At 63.9% G+C, this 25,090-nt stretch overlaps 2 long non-coding RNA genes across 2 annotated transcripts; one reads left to right on the top strand and one right to left on the bottom strand.

The window, feature by feature from the left end:
* Positions 1-7,096: 7,096 nt before the first annotated feature.
* Positions 7,097-10,311, top strand: LOC125149648 (uncharacterized). Its single transcript, XR_007145993.1, has 3 exons — positions 7,097-7,185; positions 8,596-8,770; positions 9,595-10,311. It is a non-coding gene; the product is annotated as an uncharacterized LOC125149648 (long non-coding RNA).
* LOC125149649 (uncharacterized) lies at positions 8,610-20,542 on the bottom strand. Its single transcript, XR_007145994.1, has 3 exons — positions 20,218-20,542; positions 9,571-9,677; positions 8,610-8,728 (listed from the first exon to the last, which is right to left on the bottom strand). It is a non-coding gene; the product is annotated as an uncharacterized LOC125149649 (long non-coding RNA).
* Between the last annotated feature and the right edge of the window lie 4,548 nt (positions 20,543-25,090).

The raw sequence follows: 25,090 nt of genomic DNA, 5'->3' as shown, positions 1-25,090 counted from the left end.
ACCCCGGTCTGGAAAAGGGGGTCAGGAGATCAAGAGACAGAGACAGAGACAGAGAGACAGTGAGACAGAGACAGGGAGATACACAGAGACAGAGAGAATGGCCTGTGCCGCTGACCCTGAAAAGCACAGGTTTTCGTATGAAGAGGCCCTCCCGGTGCCTCCCGCTGCACTCCAGATCAAAGCCTGCCCTTCACAGTCGCCCGACCCGCTGTGTGTGGCATGGAGGGCAGGCCAGCCCGCCACCCCACCGGGCCCTGACCTGCGGGCAAGGTCATGGCTGGGAGGTAGTCCAGGCTGTGGGGCGCTGTTGCCATCTAGTGGCCATGTGTGGTTCTGCAGGCCCTGGGAGCCCCGCCCCTGCTCTGCAGGACCTGGAACCCCGCCTGCCTCTTTTGGACGCCTTACCTGTGTGTAGGTTCACACCTCACTTCCCACAGTTCATGGTCAAAACAGTAAGTGACAGCGGTGACTGCTGTTCCCTAGAGTGGAGGCCACATCTCCACGCCCATCCTGTGCCCAGGGCCCAGTGCACCCCCTCACACCCAGGCTCAGGTCCCGTGCTCTGCCCTCACCTTGACAGCTTTGAACAATACTGGCCAGGCATTTCCGGACCACCCTCAGTCTATTTGGGCTGCTCCGATGCTCCCTCGTGATTCTCTGCGGTGTGCATTTGGGGATAACTGAGCAGAACTAAAGCACCTTCTCACTGGGGCATGCTGACAACGTGACCTTGACCCCAGGGCTAGGCCTCCTCTTCTGTCAGAAGTGACTCACCCAGTCAGCCCACACTCAAGTGGAGGGGCTGAGGGCTGTGACTCCAGGGCCTTCACAGGGCCCATGACCCCTGCCGGGCCTCCAAAGGGGCTGGTAGCTCACCCGGGTCCCAGAGCTGCAGTGAGAAGGTGGCTCTCCACCCCACAGGTGCATCACCTGGAGAAGGCACAGGGTGGGCTGAACGCAGCTCTGACACATCCATTCAAGACCCGGATGGAAACAGGAACAGACCAGGCGGGAAGGGGAAGAACAGGCTGCCGGTGTCTGGTGATGAACTGAGCGGGAGCCCGTCTGGGGCTGGAAGCTGGGAAAGTCTCCTCAGACACCTCCTGGCAACACAGAGCAAGCCATGCATCCCAGCCTGGGGATGCCCCTCCTGCCAGCCCTGACCCACCTGGATGAACCCCTGGAACAGCCCCCACACCCTGGGTGAGGGTCTCAACGCCCCATCTGCAGGCCAGGGCACGCACACCCTGGGTGAAGAGTGCAGCCGAGTGCCCATGGGTCTGGGGACAGGACTCAGTCTCCCAAGTGGCCAGGCTTCCACGATTTCTCCCCAAGGAAAGGTGAATCCCGAAGCCTGTGGTGGTTGCTTCTAACATATGCAGCCTATCTTCCCATGTCTCATCCCCCAATAGATGGTTCTGTGAGAGGCATGAACTCTTGGACATGGTCAGGCTGAAGCTCCTCCCAGACTGAGGGTCCACCCAGGACTGAGGCTCCTCCCAGGCTGAATGCTCCTCCCGGGACTGAAGGTCTTCCCAGTCTGGGGGTCCTCCCAGGACTGTGACTCCTCCCAGGCTGAGGGTCCTCCCAGGCTGAGGGTCCTCCCGGGACTGTGTCTCCTGCCAGTACTGAGGCTCCTCCCAGGCTGAGGCTCCTCCCAGGACTAAGGTTCCTTCCAGGCTGAGGCTCCTCCCAGGCTGAGGCTCCTCCCAGGCTGAGGCTCCTCCCAGGACTAAGGTTCCTTCCAGGCTGAGGCTCCTCCCAGGCTGAGGCTCCTCCCAGGCTGAGGCTCCTCCCAGGACTAAGGTTCCTCCCAGGATTGAGGCTCAGCCCCGCCTGCCAGAGCACTAGGAGCCATGTCCCGTCTGTCCGCTAGGTGTCACGCTTGGCCGTGCGGTGTGCTGGCGCCCCGGGGGCAGGAACCGCGTTGGGCGCCCGCAGGGGCGCACCCGCTGGGCTTGGTTACTGCTGGCCTGGAGCTGGAGGTCTGACGGGCCCCGCCTCCAGGGGCACATGGGCCCTACGCTGTCAGCAAGCTCTTCCTGTGGGGCAGGCCGTCTGCTCACCTAAGCCCCGTGGGCTACCTGCCCCGTCCTCGTGAAGTGAGCCGTTCAGACTGGAGCCCAGTCTGGTGCACCTTGTCAGGTGGACATGGGAGGGGGAGCCCCCGGTTCCCTCTGTTAATCCAGCCGGGACCAGGCGTGAAAACTGGGTGCTGTGGGCCCACTGAGTACTGGCGTCCACTGGCGCCCACCAGGTGCCCAGGCTGTGAACCGGGCCCACGCTCCGAGTTTGCCAACCTGCAGGCCTGTCCTCGCAGCCCGCAGAGGAGAGACAAGGACAGAGGCAGGTGCTCTGGGGCAGCCCTGGGTGGGCAGAGGAGGCCGGGGGGCAGGACCCGTGAGCTGCTGGCCAGCAGGTACCTCGTCTGTGTCTGGGCACAGCAGGCGAGAGAGCCCCAACCCGCAGAGCATCCGACGTGCACCCGGGGAGTGTCTGGAGCCAGAGCCTCCCCCGGGGCTGCAGACCCTCACATCCCTGCTCTGCCTCCCGAGGGCTGCGTGACCACGGGGGCTCATCAGCTGCTCCGGCCCCACGACCTCCTCTGCAGGCAGGGGCCAGTGGCATCTACACCACAGGCCCTGCGATGAGTCCACACCCTCGCAGCCCTGGAGCCACGGGAGCCTCTGGGAGGAGCCGGGGGAGGGCAGAAGCCTCTGCAAGCACCTGCCAGGCCCCGTCACCCGCGAGCTTCCTGAAGCCCACGAGGGGGTAGACGTTCCACGTGGACCTGGTGTGGGCTGCAAAAGGTCCACTGTCCTTGTGAATCTGGACATGGTGGTCATCTCCATGCAGGGGGCCAGGCATCGGAAGGGAAAACGGGCTATTTTCATCGTTTCCTCTTTTGTATTGCTTTAAAGAAAATGTTTTAAACCAAGTCTAGGTACTGCATTTTCAAGAGGACGTCATCAAGGCAGCCTAGGGGCCGTGAAGAGGGCGGACAGCTCACACTGTGCCCCCTCTGGGGCCAGGTCCAAGCCACGGCTGCAAAGCCCGTCTGCACGCTGGCTGGGGTGTGCGTTTGGTCTGCCCTCTAAAAGGTCAGACCAGCCCGACAACTTAGGGGCAACCTAGGGCGGCTGGGATGACCCTTCCACGTGAAGGTGCCCCCCTGAAGCCAGGCCCCATGGAGCTCCCAGCCGTCAGCCCAGGGAGTAGCCATCTGGGCGTTGGGCCCAGTGACACTTTCCGATGATGGGTTATCTCGTTTTCACATTTGCTCCCGCCTGGAATCTACGGCAGAGGGCACCAAGAACAGTGCCTGGCACACAGTAGGTGCTTAATAAGCGCTTGTGGCAAGAATTCCCTGCTCCTGTTCTGACCGTGAACCTTGGGTGACCCTTAGCAGCCCGCTCCTGTCCCCTCCCAGCCTGCAGCCCATTCCAGGAATGCCCTCTCGGCCTGTAGGGTGGGCAGGTGACCTCAGGGAGGGGAGGAACACTACGGGCCAGGAGCAGGCAGCCCGCCCACATGTCCCGGAGGCCATGACCCTTGACCGCTGGCTGACACCGGGTCAGATAACATCCAGGGTGATCTAGTCACGTAAGCTGGTGAAGCTGGATGCCTGCCAGCAGGTGGGGGAGGTTCCCGGCCGAATTGCTTCACCCCTGGGGGTTTGCAGGGCACAACGCTGTTCTAGGTGTGCGGGGCTGTGGCTGCATCCAGGCCAGCACTGGGGACCGGACATGGGGAGGGGACACGGGAGGCAGGAGAGGAGCACAGACAGCCGTCCCACTGACCTGCCCCTTCCCTTCCCCCTCCCATCCCGCCTCCCCTCCCTCTCATCACCAAGGGGCCATAGTGGAGGGGTGCCACTTGGTCTGGCTCTGAGTATATTTTGCAAATAGACCCGACAGGATTTTCTGACGATGAGACACAGAAGGTGAGACAAGACAGAATCAAGGATGACCCAACCACACCTTGGGGAGCCATTTCCTGACATGGGGAGGGTGGGGAGCAAGGGGTTCTGAGGGATGTGCAGGAGCTCGGTCCGGGGTGTGTTAAGACCACGAGCACTGAGCTCGTGTTTGCAAGAGCAGCGGGGACGCTGATGTAAAGTGGAAACACAGAGCTGCCTCACAACCGCCTCAGTGGAAGGGGCCACACCAGGGAGGGCCCGGAACGGGTGACGGAAGCGCCTGGCCTGCCAACCACCATCCTTCAGGACCCACTCTGTTCAATGGCAGCAAAATTAGCAGAACAGAATCCTTGCCTTGCATTTCGCAAACAACATGAAAGGAACGCATTCCCTCCATATTTTAAAAACCCATTCCCAGGGGCTCCTGCGTGGCTCAGTCAACTGAGTCTTTTTGTTTGTTTGTTTATTTATTTTGAGAGAAAGAGAGAGAGCACACAAGCAGGGAAGAGGCAGACAGAAAGGGAGAGAGAGAATCCTAAGCAGGCTCCACACTCAGCAGAGCTGAGCTCGAATGGGGCTCGATCTCATAAACCACGAGATCATAACCTGAGCGGAAATCAAGAGTCTGTTCCTCAGCCGAGTCACCCAGGAGTCCAGAGCCTCTGACTCTTGGTTTCAGCTGAGGTCATGATCCCAGGGTTGTGGGATTGAGCCCCGCGTCGGCTCCGAGGTGAATGTGGTGCCTCCTTGTGATTTTCTGCCTCTCCCCTGTTGCACACGCTCTCTCTGAAATTAAAAAAAAAAAAAAAAAAAAAAAAAAGCTTGTAAATTTAAAAAGTAGTAAAAGTTTAAAACTGAGCTCGAGTTCCAAGTAGAATGGATATACATTTAAAAAGACCTAAGACTTTCTTTTCACCCCCCAACACCCTACCTACCGCAGTGCCAGCGACCCTCGTGCCCGCACTGCATGGTCCGCGCTCGCAGGACCACCAGGGAGGAGAAAGCCGAAGCCGGCACTAGCCGAGCCTGCGCGCGCGCGCGGGGGGGGGGGGGGGGGGGAAGGGGTCATTGTCCCCACGGTCCCCTGGGAGCCAGCACTTCACCACTCGCGGCCCCAACCGGCTCGCCTAATCTGTGCAGTCTCGCTGGGCTGGGACAAGTGCCTTGTGGGGCAGAGACTACAGAGCCCAACATCAAAGCGCCGGCAGGGCTCGCTCCTTCTGGAGCTCTGATGGAAGCTCGGTTCCCTCCCGACCCTCCCAGACCTCCCAGCCCCTTTCAGGCAACCCCCCTCGCTTCCAGCCCGTCGCCACCTTCCCACCTGCTTCCAGCCCCGCCCAGCATTCCCCGCCCCGCTTCTAGCCCCTCCTTGTCCTCCCACCCGCTCCCAGCCCCTCCCACCCGCTCCCAGCTCCTCCCAATCGCTCCCAGCCCCTCCCACCCGCTCCCAGCTCCTCCCAATCGCTCCCAGCCCCTCCCACCCGCTCCCAGCTCCTCCCAATCGCTCCCAGCCCCTCCCACCCGCTCCCAGCTCCTCCCAATCGCTCCCAGCCCCTCCCACCCGCTCCCAGCTCCTCCCAATCGCTCCCACCCCCTCCCACCCGTTCCCAGCTCCTCCCAATCGCTCCCAGCCCCTCCCAGCATCCCCCCCTCGCTTCCAGCCGGTTCCCACCCTCCCACCCGCTCCCAGCCCCTCACCCCCTCTCACCTGCCCCCAGCCTCTCTCAGCCCCTGTTGTGACCCATCCTTGGTGTCCCTCCCCTCTCTGCCTCCATTGCCATGTGGCCCGCTCCCCATGTGTCCTGTCTGTGGGTCTTTTCTTGTAAGGACCCAGTCATTGAATCAGGGCCCATTCCATCTTAACTAATTGCATCTGCAAAGACCTATTTCCAACTAAAACCATCTTCTGAGGTTCCAGGTGACATGAATTTGGGGGTATGCTATTCAGCCCACTGCAGCACCCCTGAAATGGAGAGCCCAGCCGGGTCCCCACAGGAAGCGTGCGGTCAGCCGGGCCTGAGCAGGTGTCCTAGAAGAGAAGGAAGGAGAGAAGGCAACAATTGGGGCAGTCCTGGAATACTGCCTGTAGGAGGCAAGGCTGCATCTGGCCTTCCCGGAGAAAGGGCAGTGCGGGTGGAGACAGGAGAGGACCCCTCACAGCGGGGACACCCCAGGGAGAGTGGAAGCCCTGAGATAGGAAGTGGGCCAGGCTGCGGGCACGGCGAGGAAGGTGGGGGCCCAGGACACCCTCCAAGAGCAGCAGGTCAGTGTCCGTACACAAGCAGAGTCCAGCCCAAGAGGTCCGGCCACAGTGACAGGAGGCTGGCCCCCCTCCACGGTCCCCATCCTGCTTGCTGACCCCACAGGCAGAAAGAGACATGGTCTGTGACCCCCGAGCCAGGAGAGGGACAGTCCTTGGCAGCAGGTGAGGGGACGTCTAGGCTCCTGACCTTCCCTGCAGCCTCCCTCCTGCTCGCTCTGCCCCTGAGCCTCTCGAGCTGCCCCCACTGCCCCCCACTGCCCCATGGGGCATACACGCCACCAGGTGTCACCGCCTCCTGCTCTCTGCCTGGGTTCTGGCCCCTTCCCAATCCTGCGGTCCCCACGCCCTCCCCACTGCCCTGGGAGGACTCCCCACAGTCCTGCACCAAGAGGCCTAGATGGTCCGAGGGTCTGCCTCTCTCAGCTCTTGTCCACCTCGGATTCCCGTCAGTACACCTGAGCCTCACTGGTCATGGCCTCGGGCAGTGACTCCCTCCCAGGGCCCTGCCCGACCTCTGGTTGACCTCGTCCTGGGTCCTAAAGCCCCATCAGTCGTGGAGGAGCACAGGCGGCCGGTACCGAGGCCGGGGCACCCCCATCCTGAAATGGAGGCAGGGGACAAGAGCCAGAGCCGGAAAGCGGGAAGGAGAGAGACGGCGCGAGGGCTAAGCCGGCCTCCTCGGCCCTCGTGCTGCCCTCCCTCGAGGGCCATCAGGGAAAGGAGAGGCCTCCCCGGTGCCACGCGTGTGAGCGCGTGAGCGCTGCGCCGTGACCCCCGCCTTCTCGCCCCCTAACTGGAACAGAAGCGCCGCCAAGCGCGCGCTGGCAGCACAGCCACCGCCCGGCCCAGCTGATGGGGCTGCCCGGCGGTCACAATGAGCGTCTGGAGAACCCGCTGGCAGAGCGGCCTTCCCGCGAGACTTCTGCATCTCGTACCCGCAAACTGTGTGCCGCCCACGTTTCGCAGCAGCGGACGCGGACGTGGGAGCAGCGTGCAGACTGAGGTGCGGTGGCCGCAGGGGGGCTGCGCTCCCGTGAGGGGGGTCGTGAGGCTGGTGGCGCGCTCTCCCCGCCCCGCCCTCACCTGCCTGCTCCGTGGGAAACCCCTGTCCCTTCCTTCATTTACTGGAGGAGGCAGGGACTATTATGGGGCATGTCACCGCCGTGGCAACCGCGTGGTCTGAAGCCCTGGGAGAGGACAGACGGGAAGCGACGGGGACAGTACATCAATGGGTCTTGACGTGGCTGCACAGAGCCGTCCGCTGGGACGACTCGGGCTGGGGGGTTGGGGGGACGGTTAATGCAACCCCACCGGAAGCTGACCCCAGGCGGAAAGCTGAGGAGGTCGCGCGACACGTGGGCCTCCGCCCGGCCAGGAACAAGCAAGCCTCCTTCCGGGGACTCTGTGCCGCCCCGCCCCTCCCAGGCCCCGCCCCGCCCCGCACGGGGACGCCGTGCCGCCCCGCCCCTCCCAGGCCCCGCCCCACACGGGGACGCCCTGACGCCCCGCCCCTCCCAGGCCCCGCCCCGCCGCCCCGTTGGCACACTGCGCGTCTCTGGTGGGGCAGTGTCCACCGAGGCCCCAGTGTCCCAGCAGCTCCCCGCCGCGTGAAACATCAGGAATAAAACCGACACGTGTTATAAAATCACTAAGGCCTCTTCAGTACAAGAAGGTCCGTCCCCTGTCCCGTTCTGGAGACACATCGTTACCCTCCTGCACCGGGACGATGGTCTTTCCCAGTGCCGGGAGTAGCAGCTGACACCTCCTGAGTCTGGCCCGTGTGTCCGGGGTTAAGTGTGCAGGCGGAGAGGCCGACGAGGGGGGTCCCGTCGTTCTCTCCACTTCGCAGAAGAGGAACAGCCCCCGAAAATTAAATAACTTTGTGAAGTCGCAGTTAGTGGGGGCAGGGGGCCGCCCGGTCTCCGGCTGCCGCGGTCCGCGCGTGGACGCCCCTGGCCTGGGGTCCGGACCCGCCTGTGGCCCCGAGCTCGCTAGCTGTGCCCAACTCCGGGCGGCCTCTGTGAACCACCGAGCTTTTTGGAACAGCGCCCAGGAGAGAGTGGGCCTGCCCGGCTCCCCTGGTCGGCTTGCCCCCAGCCTCTGGCTGGTTCTCTGCGGAGGGTCCCAAACAAAGCAAGAGGCAGCCCCTCTTGGCCTCCCTACCATGGCCTCCCCACGTGGCCCCTCCACGTGGTCCCCCACCTGCCTCACCATAGTCTGGGCAGCTGAACTTCTTACATGCCAATTCAGGGCTCCCAAGAGGGTAGGCATGGAAACTGCCAGACCTTCTGAGCTGCCACAGTGTCACTCCCGCACCTTCCTTTGTTTACGGGACTGTGTCCTGAGAGGCTGAACGTGCCAGAACCCAGGGCCCCAGACTGACCTCGAACCCTCCCCACTGTCCCTCCCCTAGACTCACAGGTTTTCCCTACATGCCTGGGATGCGGCGGCAACACGACTGACCGGGCTTCCGGAGGGCTGGGTTCTGTTTGGCGAGCTTTCCAGACACGGGTACTCGCCAGGAAGCTCCTTCTGGCTCAGCTTTCCTGTAAACAGACATGAGGGAGGAAATCAACGGGCTCAGGGAGGTGAGTGCAACCACATCTCCTAAGGGGTCCCTCAGCACCCTCGACTCTGGCCAGATCCTAAGTGGGAGACTGGCGAGACATCTCAGGAGCCTGGGTGGACGGGCGGTGGGGTGCTGCAGACGGCTGCCCTGGGGTCTTCCCGGAGCAGCTCTATCGGGGGCTAACTCAAAGGTGATCACTCGGAGCGCTCCAGCTCCGTGCACAGTCTGGTGGGCGCACGTGAAGGACCCGCCCCGAACATCCTGTCCACCCAGCCCCACTTGCACCCAGACACTGGTGCACACGTACGTGCACACACATGCACCCATGCTGGCACGTGCACAGAGTAGCAGGCTGTGAAGCACTAAGTCTTGCAGGTGCTGAAGCAGGAGTTACACGGGGGACCCCGGGCAGCCCCCTGCCACACCAATCCCCCCTGCCTGCTGCCCAAGGGCCCCTCCTTTCAGCCCCAGCCAGAGCCCCGGGCCCGACTTTGGTTGCTGCCGCTTGGATCGTGGGCTCCAGACAGGGGAGGGCAGCCGCCAGCTCTGAGGCGCGACCCAGTCAGCAGAGCAGGACCAGGGTGTGTCCCCTCCCGTCATGGCTGGCCCAGAGGGCAGAGGTGGCTCTAAATGGGGACACTGGAGCTGTTAGCAGAAGACAGGACAGATACGGCTGGGTAAATGCCAGGGCTGTCCACGGGCCACAGCACGAGACAGGACGGCATGGTGCCCCCAGGAGCTAACGAGACTCCAAACTGCCTCTGGGTGAGCACCGCTCGGCTCTGACGCTCGCTGTGTGACCCGGGGCAAGTTACTCACCCTCTCTGTGCCCGTTTCCCATAGGTAAAATGGGGGGCGATGGCATACGTACATCTCGGGGACGTGTGGCTGTGCCTCTGTGTCATTAGCACTGCAGCAGAAGCTTCCTGTGACCAAGGACAAAAATCCACGTGGCAGATCCGGGGGGCCGAGGCCTCAGACGCTGCTGACCCCCAGTAACCCCGGAGAGACCTCCTCCTGTCTGGAGCGGCTGGAGAGGTGGCAGTGGCCTGGGGTGGGCAGCCCCCAGGAGCATCCTCCAGGCCTCAGGCCTGCTGGTCCCAGCTCGCTGTCCCCTTCACACCTAATTAGATTTCGTTGTAAAGAGATAAAGGCTGTTACTTTGTATCAGCACATCTTCCTCTGCAGGACTGAGTTCCTGAGAGAGGAGAGACAGGCAGGGAGATGAGGGGAAGAGCCGGCATGGGTAGACTCCGGAATAAAACCCTGACAGGCTCAAATTGATTCTGCAGCCCGGCAAAATTGAGCGCAGAGGGAATTGGATTTGTGCCCTGTTGAATGTAACTGCCTCTTGCTATCTATACCAGAAGCTGTTAAAATGGTAATCTTTAGAGGCGTATGGAAATTGTGTGCGAACAGACCCGTGAACCATCCTGGGGCGCAGGCTTCCTCCGCGCACGCAAAACGGCATCGTTGTTCCTAGTAACATCATAAACACCTTGCGCTTGTATTGTAAGCAGAATCAAGGCTCCCGGCAACGTCTCCAAGCGTGGGGTCACTGGGGCTTCTGGGGGCTCCGGAAGCAGGCCGTTGGGCTGCCGGTCCCGGGCGGTTGGTGGGCTGCGGGGTCTCACCTCCCCCAGCCTGGGGCAGGGAGGCGGGGGCGGGGGGGGGGGGCACCGGGAGCCCCGGCTGACACACCTCTCGGCCACCAGCACAGGAAACCCCGTGAAATGGCCTTTAAAGGTCACTGGCCAAAGCGGGTCTGGAACAGCAGGCCAGGTTCTCTGTGCACGGCTGGGAAGGCTCACAGGTGTGCCTTCCGGATCACTTAATTCTGCTCACCGTCCCTCCTGTCTCCCCGGCGGGTCGGCCCCGTATTTCAGCCCTACCGAGCCGGGGCCTCTGGGGGACGCCTGCTCGGGAGGCCCCTTTCCGGGCCTACGAGGGACACCTCTCATCTGAGATGGATTCCTCCGCCCGCTCCGTGGCACCCGCAACGTGCTGCTGGCGCCTCCGGCGTCCCAGAATGCGCGTGGGCCAGCCGCGGCGTCCAGGGGGCCACCCACGCCCTGTCGGATCTGGCCGGACTCGGGGAATCTGGAAATCTGCCAGCGCCCCGGCGTCGGGCGGGACAACGTTCGGAGCCTCGTCCTCTCTCGCTCTCGCTCCACACTGGCAGCTCCCGTCTGGTCTGGCTCCTCCTCGCATCTTGGCCAACGCAGGCGACGGCCGCGGGCACCTTCCTCCCCACTTTTCCCAAGGGCTGGCGTCGTGCCGGGCCTGCGGCCTGGCTTCCTCCCTGCACGTGGGCCCCTGCCACGCGGTTCTGGCGGCGGGCAGGGCGGCCCGCGGCCCGCGGCACCGAGTGACCCCCACACATAGGTGACCTGGCACGGCAGGGGCTGCTTCTCACTCCGGCACGGCGGGCCCTGGGGGGCTCGTGCGCTCAGGGGCCAGGCAGGCAGCCGCTCCTGTCAGCACATCGTGATTTTCTGCGGAGAAGATCGGGAGGGAGGGCTGGGATGCTTGTTGCAAAGGGCTCCCTTCCGCACAGGACAGCGCGAGGGACGCAGAAGACCCGCCGGGAGGCGGCCGCCTCGGCCCCGCGGTCACAGGCTGCAAGGGCTCCGACCGCCCAGCTGGTGTGGGTGTCCAGGTGCCACAGGGTCTGGCCCCCTCCTTCCTTCCGGTTCCTCCCCGGGACGTCATGGGAACAGAAACACGCAGGGTAGGCCTGTGGATTAAGTTTCCTCCAATATGCTCAGAGTTTCGAACCCCCGTCTGCATCCCGTAGGACACGGAGACTGAACCCAATAAATAACGTGTGCGGGAGCCTTGGGTGGCTCAGTTGGTTGAGCGTCCTACTCTTGATTTAGGCTCAGGTCGTGTCTCAGGGTCGTGGGTTTGAGCCCTGCGTCAGGCTCTGTGCTGACAGCAAAGATTTTCTCTCTCTCTCTCTCCTTTTCCCCCTCTCTCTTTCTTTCTCTCAAGATAAAAAATAAATGCATGTGGAACACCTGATGTCAGCTGAGCCCCAGAAGTTGGTTTCTGCTGGGCTGACTGCATTCAGCCTCTGTCTCCCTGTTCATTCAACAGACATTTACTGAGCGTCTGCTGACCCTGGTCGGGTGCAGCCGCGGGGGGACTGGGCACGCACGGAGAACCGCCTGCCATCCCGACACAGGGCAGGGAGGCAGAAGGCGGTGTGGGCGCCGACGGATGCCATGGGGACCAATACGCAGGGGAAGGAAGGCGGTGATGGCCCGGAGGGGGAGAGGGAGCCAGCTACTCGCACATCTCGGGGAGAAGCATCCCAGGCAGAGGGAACAGCCAGTGCCAAGGCCCTGAGACAGAAGCACTTGGAAGGTCGAAAAACCAGAAGGCATGGCGTGGCTGGAGGAGAAGGGGCACCGGGGGGCAAGCAAGCCAGAGACGGCGGCAGGAAGGACTTTGCTGGGGTGTGAACGGGCACTGGGCTGTGTGAGAAGTGAGTAGTTGTGTCTGGAAGCTGTCCATTGCTGTGTAGCAAGTGACCTCAGACCAACAGCTCCCATGCCTGTATCTGCTGGGACTACCGGGTCCCCTGGCTCAGGGTCCCTCACGGGCCGCAGCTGGTGTCGGCGGGGCCGAGGCCCGTCTGAAGACTCCACCGGGGAGGGACCCCCATGCGAGCTTACGCACAGGCCTCGAAGCAGGATTCAGCCGGACACCATCCTCGGTCCCCTGTCTGAGGGCCTCTCCCGGGGGCCTCTGTCAAGGCGGCGGCTGCTGGCTCCATCAGACGGAGGAAGCAGAGCAGGAGGGACAGACGGACAGAAGCCAGAGTCTTCATACCCTAACGTGACTCCCATCGCGTTTGGCTTCTGGTCATTGGAGGCGAGTCCCAGCCCCACTCAGGGACCAGCACCAGCCAGGCCCAGGCAGCAGGAGCACGGGGGCCGGTGGGTGTCCTGGGAAGAGGCTGGATTTGCACACTTTTTTTTTTTAATATTTATTCATTTTTAGAGAGAGAGAGAGAGAGACAGAGCGTGAGCGGGGGAGCAGCAGAGAGAGGGAGACACAGAATCCCAAGCAGCTCCAGGCTCCGAGGTGTGGGCACAGAGCCAAACGCGGGGCTGGGACTCACGGACTGTGAGATCACGACCTGAGCTGAAGTCAGACGCTCAACCGACTAAGCCACGCAGGCGCCCCTGCCCCCTTTTTTTCTTTTTAATGTTTATTTATTTTTGACAGAGACGGAGAGAGAATCCCAAGCAGACTGTGCTGACAGTGCAGGGCCTGGTGCGGGGCTCAAACCCACGCACGAACTGAGAGATCATGACCTGAGCCCAAACCAAGAGTGTGGATGCTTAACCGACTGAACCACCCAGATGCCCCTGGATTTGCACACTTTTTGAAAATGCTGGTAAAACAGGATCTTTGGGCCAAGGGACCAAGAGAGACGCCTTGGTTTTCAGCCTAGTGATGGGGCCGTGCCGACCTCAGATGGGGCTGACCAGCCCCACCCACATGGGGCCCCTCAGCAGAAGAGGGAGGTGAGGAGGGAGGGGGTAAAAACCCAAGACCCAGAGCCCCCAGCGCAGACACCTCAGGGCAGATGCCCACCGAACACCTGTTAACTGCAAGCCGTCCCTGACCTGTCCCTGACCTCCAGGCCACAGTCCCTGCAACTAAACTAGCCAATCGCTGCATGATTGCAGCCGCTTTTCCTCAGAGGCGCCCTGGTCCCTGAACCCGCCAACCCTCCCATTTAATCCTCTTTAAGACTGGAGGCAGTGGCAGGGCCAGTAAGCAGGTTAGGGACAATATCCCACTGCTCAGGGCAATGGTGGGGGTGGGGTGCCAGAGACTAGGTCCCTGCCCTCTGTTCACCCGGACACGGCGGCTATCCCGCTCTGCCCGTGACCGTGACCGTGACCGAGAGGGGATCTGGGGCTGACAACTGGCTTCCTTCCGTACCTTCCTTGCAAAATAGTCCCGGACTGAGCGCCGAGTAGAGACACAAACACCTGACTCCGAAGACGAGATTGCAGGGAAACTGAGGCACCACAGCACCCTCTCTGTTCTCCGGAGGCCCAGAAAAGCAGAAGCAGCCCTCGGCCAGAGCAGCAGTCCCTGAGGGCCGTCACCCAGGAGGAAAGCCTTTTGTCCTTGGCGCCTGTGTGCCCGCCGGCCCCTCCCCACCTCCCTGTTCTGCAGACCTGCTCTCCCTCACTGGTCACCTCCTTCCTGGACCGCCCGCCCAAAGCCTCCCGGTCACGTCTCAGGGCACTTGCCCCCCAGACTGACTTGTAATGAGCCTCCCCCTCCCCAGAGTGAAAGTCCCTGGGGGGAGACTGGCCTGTGTGCCAGTCACGTCCCGAGTCCCAGGACGGGAGTGAATAGGGGTGTGGGGGGCATGTGGGGTCATGAGGGGAGGAGGTCGAGGAGGTCGAGCGTGGCAGGAAACTCCCGCTGGACAAGGTTGGAAACGCATCCTGAAGCCATTAGCACCTGTTCATGGACGCATGCCCAGCCGCCCACCCTGCCCCGCCCGGCCTGGCCCCTGGTCTGTCCTGTTAGCAAGCGGCTGCTGACCTCTGCACCCTGCGTAAAGAGTCGGCCCATCCACCGCCCGTCAGGAAGGGAAAGGTGGCCTGGAGAGGTGGGGAGCCCCCGAGCTGTGGCAGCAGGGACGTCAGCCCTTCCTCTGTGGGGCTTCTTCCCTGTTTGGGGGTCTGGGTGCCTACAGAGGCTCCCGAATTCTTCCCTACAGCTCCTGGGTGACAGTGCCCAGCGCAGGAGGAAACGGAAAGTGAAGAGCCTGGGGGGTCCTGAGACCCCCAGAGCAGGGCTTGTCCAGTCCACACCCTGGGCCTGGAGAAGCCACAGGCGTGCTCTGGACCAGGGACCCGGAATCCCCCTGTGCTGGGGCGGCGACCACCAGGTGGCAGTGTGGGACCGTCCCGCCCACCCCCGCCTCTGAGCCCTGGCTCTGGGCTGGATGCCAAGGATTTGGAGGGTCCTCTGCGCTCCATGTGGACGCTTGGTTAGAGACCTCCCACACCAGACTTCGGGCAGCAGGGGCCTGAGGCAAGACAGGCTGACGTCCACGTATTCCTGGGCCTGGCACCCAGCACACCTGCTCACACCTGGGCGCACCTGGAACAACGGCCAGTCTCCACCTGCTTTTCTCTCTGTGCCACAGACGCTTGTGCTGGGAACCGCCTCTCCACGGGGAGAGGCCAGCGTCCTGCTGAGGCCGCTCTGACAGCCAGCTGCCCCCGAGAGAGGAGCTTGACCCCAGCACGCAGCAGCTTCCCGCCCCCCGCCGGCCTGGCCCAAGTTCATGATACAAGTCAGCGTGCTCGTGGTTCTGCGCCACCAGCTTGGTGGTTTGTGGTGCAGCCGGGGGTAACGGGAGAGTGTCTGCCCCCGAGGGGCCTTGGGCAAGTCTCTGCCCCTCTGCGCACGTCTTCCACGTCTGCGCCTGTCCCACGGAGCGCCGCGCGGGTAAGTATGGATGTGTGTCCTGAGTCGGGTTGGATGGTGTCTCCCCAACATGCGTGTCCCCTGGGGTCCCAGACCGTGACATTATCTGGGAGATTTTGCAGATGCGACTGGTTAAGATGAGGTCATCCGGATGAGGGTGGGCCCTGAATGCGACGAGCGAGCGAGCGAGCGAGCGAGTGGTGTCTTACCGGAGGAGGAAACAGAAGCACAGAGGAGCCACCGCACGCAGCCAGAGGCAGAGGTGGAGGGAGGCGTCTACACGCGGGGGACAGCAAGGCCACCGTAGCACCGGGAGCTGGGAGGGATGGGAACAACTGTCCCGGAGCCTCCAGAGAGAGCGAGCCCTTGATTTGGGGCTCTGGCTCCAGAGCGGCGGCCGGGATGCACACACCAGTAAGAGGGGCCTCGTGAGCCTGCTCTGCCACTCGTCCCGTGCCCACGAGGACCCTGCCACTCGACTCCGGCAAGACGAAAATGTGGACTTTGAAGCAGCAACGACAGACAGTCCCACCTGCTGCTGTGAAAGCACCTTCGTCCTCGGGTGGGGTGGGGGGGTAGATGGAGCTGTTCTTGTGCCGGTGGGCACAGCGCCTGGGTCCCGCCACCAGTGGGGGAGCCACGCCCCAGACCAGCGTGTGGGGCGCAGGCTGCCCGGTTTCCCGATGCCCTACACGGAACCCGTGTCCCAGCGGGGAGGCTCGGCCCCTCGGGCAGGCGGCCCCCGGGGCCTCCGCTTCCTGGGCGCACGGAGGGCCCTCGGCCGCCACCTGCGTTTCCACAGCCAGCAGCTCAGAGGCCGCCCCCCCACCCGCCGGGAGACGTTGCCAAGTGGGGCCCAGGGGGCTGGGCTGCAGCTGTTTGGGGGCTTTTCTTCCAGAGCAAGGCCTCAGAGCCTCAGAGCCTCACTTCCTCCCTGCTGTTGGGCGCCTCGCCAAAGGCATTTAAGAGGAGGCCCCGCCTCGCGACCTGCCCCCACCTCCACTGAACAGAGTACGGTTGTTCAGTCTGGGCCCAGACAGAGCCCCGCGGCAGCCGGGGGCCGGGCCCCGCGTGTGTGCAGCCGTGCGCTCGGGCACATTACCCACACATGGGCACGCTCGTGTGCACAAGAGGAAGGCCTGCCTGGGGCGGGTCTTCCGAGGTCCAGGGTCGGGGCAGGTCCCGTCCTGCGGGCTCCTAGAGTCCGGGGCGGAGGCTTCTCCCGGGGTGGGGGAGGGGTGGCCGATCTGTGCTGCCCCCAGGGCCTGCCAGAACCCACAAGTCCCCCTGCACAGGTCCCCCCGGCTTCCCTGGCCTCCCCGCCTCCAGAGGCATCTGCCTCTACGGGGAAGCTCTGGCTGGAGGAGAGAAGGAGAGGAAATAGAGAACCCTCCGGAGCACGTGCGGGTTACAGCATCTTCCAGAGGGCTCCCTTGTCCTGTCCGCAGCCTCCAGATAGATCCCTGTGTCCTGCCCCAGCCCCCGGATGGCGGTGACAGCAGCCCTATTCACCAGCAAACACTCCCCACTATGTGCTGCCCTTCGGAGTAACTTGATAACCTGCGCTGTCACTGCAGGGATGGGTTTACCATCGTGAACAATAGTGATTTGCCACATTTTTCGCGTTACACTGCTGAGCTGTGGTCCTGGCTTGAGGAGGAGCTGGCAGAGCCGGGGGAACCCTGAGGGCTGAGTCATTAACGGAGTGATTAACAGTCCTCAGCCTGGTGGCACGAGATGGGGGGGGGGGGGTGGCTTCCTGAGGTCTCAGGGTGGGGGCCCAGGTCCAAGCTGGCAAGGCATCAGGCGGGGGACTCCTGGAAGCTGACCTGAGGTCGTGGGGCACCTCTGTCTGCCCTCCTCCCAAGCGGTGACCCCAACTCCCCCAAAGGCAGATAGGATCCAGTGCTGTGGTTGGGGTATTCGGAGAGCACTTTCTGAGGGTGTCTTCCCCAGACGTATTCCAGGTTTTGCCCCCAAAGCTGCAGGCTGTGGAGAGATGCTGGGATGGGTCCTTCCTGGATGGGCTGGCGTGTGGCTGGTCAACACGGGACCCACCCTACTGCCCAAGCCCTTCTCCACCTTAGGCCACCTTGCTGTTCGGGAAACGCTTTACGGCCGCATCTCCCGGCCCCCCTGCCCACCGGCTCCTGTGCTGACCGCCCAGTCTTGGTGGGCGTCCCCTCCCGGGTCCCCAGCCCACAGGGAGCTGGAGGAAGGAGTGCTCCCTGCCTGTCGCTTCAGGAGAGGTGAGGCTCCCGGCTCTTGCCTGTCTCTGGGGGTCCCTCAGCCTTGCCCGCACGTCTGCAAATTTTCGTGTATGAGATTCCTTTATGTGAAGCCTGTTTCCTGCTGGTAGCCTGGGAGATACAGCGGCAGGAAGCGAGAGGGACCTCGCCACGGCCCCTGAAGACAGCCGTGAGCCCAGACGCACACGGGCCAGAGGCGAGAGGTCCTCCCGAGTCCTTTCCCTGAAACCCCCTCAGACACCGGCTCTGCTCAGCACCGCCCACGCCGTGCCATTGGCAATAGCACCCAGTGCCCACACGGAAGCCGCACCATCACCACGGCAACGCCCACCGGGCACCGAACGCAGTGCCGTGGACTGGCCGTGTAATCTGTGGGGCCCGGTGCAAAACTCAAAACATGGAAACGGTGCCGTTACAGTCACCAAATGAGAGGGTTTTTTTTTTCTCCCACAGCCTTCCTCCCTCCGTCCCTTTCTGCTCACAGAGGGTTTTCCACTTGGTATTTGATGCCGTTCTAACTAAATAAAATCGAAATTATAAGCACGAACTGTGCTGTTCCGTTACACCCTGTGACGCCAGTTTCAAATGCACGGGACAGAGCCTCTGATTCACAGCCAGCGTCACCAAAACCGCGTGCTTCGCGTCGTCCGGCTGGTCCCCGAGGGTGCCTCGACCTGCCACAGGGAAAGCACACACCCGTCCAGGAAAAGTCACAGGAGGAACGGGTCCCCCAAAGCTTGGAGCCTATTGTCAGGCTGCTCTCTGGGGGCTGTTGCCAAACAGCGAGATTTGATAGGAAATGTGAGGTTGGGCCAGCCAGGCCGGCAGGTCAGGGCCCGGCTGCCGTTGAGAAGAGTGTGTTCCTCGGGGGCCCAGAGGTGGGGCAGCCAGGCCACGGGGGGCATTCGGGGCCAGGAGGCCAGGAGGCCAGGGTGGAGGAGGCTGGGCCGGAGGCTGTCCTGGGCTGGGTGGTTTGCACGCCACGGGAGCCCCTCAGGCAGGCTGTCTGCTGCCCCTGGGAATCGGCTAGTCCAGGAGGACGGTCCCTCCACCCTCAGGACAGAGAGGCCCCCGGTGCCCAACTGACGGACGAGAGGGAGAGTCCCAGGCCTGGGGGTTTCTGTGGGACCCGCGTGGCCCCTCCCGGGCGCCCAGAGCCCAGCCCTTTCAACGTGGGCCAGCCCTGGGACCGGACAATCGCCAGGTGCCCCGAGAGTCTGATGGCTGGGGCAGGAATAGGGGGAGTCGGATTAGGCATCTCCCCCACAGACCCACACCACCACCCAGAACGGGTGGGTGACCCTTAAATCTCCGCACCGGGACACGTGTGGTTCCCGAATCCGGCACCAAGTCACAACCTCCTGCTGACACCCTGCCCTGCAGGGGTAGCCCCCAGTCCTGACCCTGACCCTTGCCCTGACCCCTCTGCCCTCGCCCAGGCCCCCGTTGGGGCGGCCAGCCAGGGTCTGGCAGGGGAGATGGTGGTGGAGAGCCTGTGCCGGGGAGGCTGGGCACACGCTCCTCTGTCCCATCGACCTCGTCACAAAACAAACCCCAGGGGAAAATCAGTGCGGTTGTCACGACTTCGGCCAGGGAGCATTCAAGTACGGCGAGCTCCCCTTTGGGACAGGCTGGCGCCGGTGCAGGGCTCTCGGGCCGTCGCTTCAGAGAGAGGGTTTGGATGAAGGATGGAGCCAAGGAACGGCAGTGCAAAGACCCTGTGGTCGCAGGGGAGTGAGCGAGGGGAGGCTGTGCCCTGAGAGGCCGCGGCAGGAGACCACAGGTGCACCTCGACCTGGAAATGCGCGGCAGCTGGAGGAGGGGTGTGGGGGGGGGGCCAGGGCCTCCCGGAGCTGCTGCCAGCCCATCCCCCCAAGGGGCCGGGGTTCACGGGCACAGGTCACAAGGCCGTTGGCTGCAGGGCTGGGAAAGCCCTCTTTCAGCAGCTTCTGCTCTTGTGAAACAGGAAGCGAGCTCTCAGGTCGGCGGGGGCGGGGAGGGGGGGGTTCAGGCGAGAGGAGAGCCGGCCTCCAACACAGCCCGCAGCCCAGAGAGCTGCCTGGAGCTCTGAGGCCGTGAGCCTAAAGCGAGCCCAGTTGGCACATCACTCCTGTTTCCCTGCAGTGACTCAGCCGAAAGAGGCCAAGAACAGAAAAAGACCTGGGTTTAACCAGAGTCGCCGATTTTCAGCAAAGCAGACGCAGGGTGTCAGGACACAGGAGCGGCAGCAAGCCAGAGCAGGAGCCCCGAGGCCAGGCCGATGGGGTGCAGCCTGGGGACAGGAGGCGAGGGTCATTCGTGGTAGCGGGACCCGTGATCCAGGCGGGTGCTTGAAACCGGTGTCGAGGGACCCAGAGGATGCCGGAGGGTCACCACCGTCGACCCTGAAATAGGGCCCATGGGGGCTGCCCCTGCACACGGGGGAGTGGGGACCTGGGAGCTGTGCCCCGTGGGACGTGCCCAGGCGAGCGCGAGCCCAGCTCGGGGAGGCTGCTCCAGGCCCCGTCTGGCCACACCTCATGACACTAATCATTGCTGGGGACACAGGGGTGCCCTGCTCCTGCCCATTCTACCAGGGAGGTCCCGTCTCCTGGCCCGTAAGGGTCTGCGGGACAGGCTGCAGCTGCCCGCGCTGACGGTGGGGGTAGGGCGTCCCCAGAGCCCAGACACTCCCCAGGCCCTCCTGGGGTCAGAACAGGGCAAGCGCAGACCCCATACCCACGACCTCCGTGCCTCCACTGACCTGATCCTGGTGCGCACGCGGAGGAGACAGCATAATTCCTTCCCTGTCACCTGCAAAGTTGGGGGGGTCACCAGGACCACTCCATTTCTGACTCGTGTGAAATATGCATTCACTTCGCTGTCTGTCTCGGGTGCGAAATCAGCTGCCTCCGTGGGTGGGGTTCCCCCAGGCTCTGTGCTGCTGTCCTGTCTGCAGAGGGCCGTTTGTGGGCTTTGTAGGGGGCGTGTGAGGAACTGGAGAGGTGGAGGGCTCAGCAGGTGACAAGCCCGCACCCCATCACCGGGGTTCTGCAGAAGTCCTGGCTGGCATCCCGGCTCAGTCTTGTCGTCCGGGCACCCCTTGGCCACCGACCCATACCGGGCCGGGCACTGACGGGTGAGCCACACACGGGACTTCAGGCTGTCCCAGGGGCTGGCCGGTGTCCAGTGGGTCAGGATCTGAGGCCGTAGACAGCTGCTCCTAGGGAGGGAGGCAGGTCGGGAGAAGACAGCAAGATATGGCCCCCCAGCCCATGAGGGCCCCGGTCAAAGCTGCTGCGCTGTTGTCCCCAGTGGACCCTGGAGCCTGCTGGGTGGCTGTCAGGATGGCCCTGCACACTGGGAGGCACAGCAGGGGGTGGTGAGTCCTGTCAGCGAACCGTGCCCCCTGAATGCCCACCAACACCCTCAATGCCCCCCCGTCCCCTGCCAGTCCCCCCTGAGTGCCCACCAACATGCTCAGTGCCCCCCATCCCCTGCCCATCCCCAGACAGGGTGCCCTCTGCCTGTGGTACCAGGTCCCTCTGAACCCCAGAGGCTGCAGACTGACGTGGGATCCCAGCAGTGGCTCCTATACAGGGTCCGTGAACGCTCACCGAGTCCCCAGCCATCACACTCCTGTCTCACAGCCACAGTGCTCAGAAGGGCACAGACTGGGTCTCCCTGCAGGTGCCCATGCAGCCGGCCCACCCACCACCCAGAGCCACAGGCCGTAGAAACAGCCAATAAACGCTCCTCTTGTCCTAAACCCCCCAGGACAAGTACAGGCCAGAGCCCCAGAGGGACTGATCTCCTCCTGGAGACGCCTGAGCCCACTGGCCCAGCTGCTCAGCCCTGCTGGACGTGGGGTGCCCCATCTGCCCTGGCGACGTTCCAACACCCTGGCATCCACCACACGCTGCTGGCCCCAGAGGGGAGGGGTGGCCAGGAAGGCAGACCGGCCTGTGTGGGAGCAGCGGAGCCTGGCGTCAGAGGCCACGAGGCTCCCTCGCGGCGTCCGCTGCTGAGCACGCATCGATCAAACACCAGGCAAGACGCCCAAAGTACACACGACCTGCGTCTACCCAGCTTGGAGCAGCACCAGTACCCCCCAGGAGGGACAATTAGCCACCAGGAAGGCTGGGTTTTCAAAGCAGGCCACCTGAATGGGCTGATGTAAGAGGTTCTGAGCCCCCACCCCACTGCCTGGACACCTCCTGACAGGGAGGCTACCGAAGGCCTGCAGTGCGGGGGTAATCAGACCACCCCGGGGGGGAGGCCCCCAGGAGCTGGGCCAGGCCTCATTGCCCCTGGGAGCCCAGCCCCCAAGGTCTGTGTCCCCCCCCCCCCCAAGAGACCAGTGGGGAGGAGAGTGAGACTGGGAAGGGCGGGGGGGGGGGGGGAGGGCATCCTGACCTCGCCCTGGGGCCAGCCTGCAGGGCCATGGCCGCCCCTCCCCGGGAGGCTCCGGGGCCTGCCCCTACCCCTCCTGGCCCCAGGACCACATCTGCTCCTTGGTCTCCAAGTGTCTGAATAGAGAGCATTTCCCAGTGTGTGGTCTCTGGGGGTTTCTACAGGATTTCATTGATTTTCTACAGCACGCAGCCTGAACATGCTCTTAAATGGGAGGGACTGAGAAAGCCACGGGCCAGGGTAGTGGGAGGGGAATGAACGTGGCAGGGGGAGCCTAGAGGCCGCTGCACACCCACCCCCCACCCCCACCCCCACCGGGTGACCCTGTGATATCAGTGAAGGCAGGGAACAGGGTGGGATCATCCACAGGGCGCTGGGCCACTGAGCACGCTGGCCCCCAGGGACAGGCGGAGGCCAGGCAGGGCCACCTGGGCAGCCTAAGGCACACGGAGGACAGATGGACGGCTTTGGAGGTCAGGCCCGGGGGTCCCCAGACAAGATGTCCACGGCCGCTGGTCCCTCCAGCCCCTCCCCGAGACCCTCGGGTCCCCGGAAAAGGTTTCCAGGGCTGCAGCCCCCCAGCTACTGAGGCCCTCGGGGAACAGGTACGGAGCATGGAGGGAGGGACCGAGGCCCGGGCTCGGGGTCCCCAGCGCCGCCTCTGAGGGGTCACCCCCAGCCACTCCCTCCACGAGAGCTACACGGCACACTCTTGCACGGGACGGACACCTGGTTGTCGTCTCCATGGAAGGCGCCCTGACTCACTTAAGTTTTCACCTGTGGGCTCGTTAACCGTCTGGGGACTCCGGAGGGCCCCCTTCTCACAGCCTCGTTGTGTCCCTCCTCCCCTTACAAAGACCCCGGTGCCTGGATTCAGGGCCCACCCTGATCCCATATGGCCTCATCTTAACTGGCATCTGCGAAGACCCACTTCCGGCCCCTGGCCTCAGGCTGCTCCTCAGCCCCCAGTCCTAACACGGCCCCTCCCCCAGGAATCCTTCCCGGGTCACCTCCCCTGCTCACCCCTGAAGCCTCGCAGGCCAGTCCTCCTGGCTCTCCTCAGGCCCCTAACGAGGCACCAGCCACCACACGACACACAGCTTGGCTCCCCCGGGCCACGAGGCCCCATCTTGCTGATGGCGGCCTCTGCCTGGGTCATAACCCCTGAGGGACGGCCTCATCTCTTGCGTGGGCCCAGATCCTGGCACGGCGGGGCCAACCGTGTGCCCCACCGACATCTCGGGGTCCTGTGTGGAGGGCTGGGGGCTCCAGGGAGGGCTGGCCCCAGCAGCCAGGTTCCCGACCGACCGGCCTCTCACCAGCCAGCAGCAAGAGGACGGGCACTGAACTGAGTCCCGGAATCCCCGCGGTGACTCAGGAAGTGCGTTCATCAGCAATGAGTGGGGCTGAGCTGAGCAGGCCCTGTTACTCCCCCAAAGGGGGGGGGTTGGTGAGGCCAGGGAGACCGGGGCCGGTTCGCCACGGGCCCTGGACGGCCAGCCGTGGGGGCGCCCCACCCGGCCTGGCCCTGCCCCCAGCCTGCAGGCAGCGGCCCCGGGTGAGGACGAGCGGGCGCCCAGCCCCGGTGGTCAGGGGCCCCCATCCTTGGCCTGCGTGGGAAGGGTTAAGGAGACATCCGGCCCACAGCGTGGGGGCCCGGGGCCCGGGGGCGGGCCTCCAGAGACGTTCCTGAGGACTGCAGCTTTTCTTCTGGGAGATGGTGTGCAGTGTGAAGGGGTCCCCAGAGCTGCCTGTTCCTTGGACACCCCCCCCCCCCCCCCCGCTCGGCCGGGCCCGCAGATCCGCACGGGACCCACGACACACCTCCAATCTCTGATTCCTTCCCACTGCCGGGGAGTCCCCTCCTCACCCCTGCCTGCCCCTGAAGGCATTTACCCGTCTCTGAGGGACAGGGGTGAGGAGCCTGAGGCAGAAGCGGGTCTGGAAAGCCCAGCTTCACAGGGACAGTGGGAGAGGGCTGAGGCCACCCAGGGCTCCTCCCCGCAGATACAGGTGTCTGCAGGGCCAGGAGAGCACTAGCTGCAGATGGGTGGCCAGTGTCCCGGGAGGGTCCGTGGAGAAGCTGGAGACCCTGGCCCCTTCATGACAGCAGAGGCCGGTGGTGGGAGACAAGGGTCTGGGCAGCGCTGCCTCGGGGAGCAGGTGGGGCAGGGGTCTCCAGGGGCCTGGGGCTGCTCAGACAGGAGAGCTGCTGACTGGTGTAGGGCCCTGCCTTCTCTCTGCTCCAAGGCCACAGGGAAGAGGCCAGGGATGCCCAGGGGCCCCTGCAGAGACCAGGGGTGCCCAGGGGCCCCCAGCAGAGACCAGGAATGCCCAGGGGCCCCGGCAGAGACCCGGGATGCCCAGGGGCCCCGGCGGAGACCAGGGATGTCCAGGGGCCCCCAGCGGAGACCAGGGGTGCCCAGGGGGCCCCGGCAGAGACCTGGGATGCCCAGGGTCCCCCGGCAGAGACCCGGGATGCCCAGGGCCCCCCGGCGGAGACCAGGGGTGTACAGGGGCCCCGGCAGAGACCCAGGATGCCCAGGGGCCCCCGGCAGAGACCAGGGGTGTCCAGGGGTCTCCGGAGAAGACCCAGGATGCCCACGGGCCCCCTGTAGAGACCAGGGATCCCCAGGGGCCAGGCATGAAGGGGGCACCAGGAGGGTTGCTGAAGACTTGCTGCCCTGAGCATTACACCAGCACGCAGGCAGATGGCCTGGGCAGGAGAGCCCTGTGTTTGGAATAAACATGGGTGTTTGAAGTCTTAGGGTTACAGCTTTATAAGGAAAATCCTGGTTCTGTGTGTGAGTGCGTGAGCACGCGTGTGCAGGCGCACACCCAGCAGACTGGGGTGGGCTATGAGGTCATCCAGGAGCATAGCTTCCTGAAGTTCAGAACAAGGGCCCACACGCATGCCCTGCTGGGTGTGGGGCGAGGCGAGGCCCGCCAGGCCCCGCTGTCCCCTGCGCTCAGGCCCCTCCCAGTGCAACTTTGCCGTCTCCCCGTCAGCTGGGGTCCACGTGCCGCAGCCCAGATCAGGGCCCGCCTTGTGTCCAGCCTTGACCATTAGGACGTGGGGAGGGATGCCACACGAGCTCCTGGCCCAGATCTCAGGGGCCTCAACAACCCTCCTGTCCTTGGGGAGCCCAGAGGCGGCTGCCGCAGAAGCCATCAGGTTAGCGGGCTGGAGAGCAAGAGACGGCGGGGGCGGGAGGGGCCCCTCG

This window comes from Prionailurus viverrinus, chromosome D3, assembly GCF_022837055.1.
Source record: "Prionailurus viverrinus isolate Anna chromosome D3, UM_Priviv_1.0, whole genome shotgun sequence".
NCBI lineage: Eukaryota > Metazoa > Chordata > Mammalia > Carnivora > Felidae > Prionailurus > Prionailurus viverrinus.
Note: the sequence above shows the minus strand (reverse complement) of the source record. Positions and strands in the feature narration are given on the sequence as shown.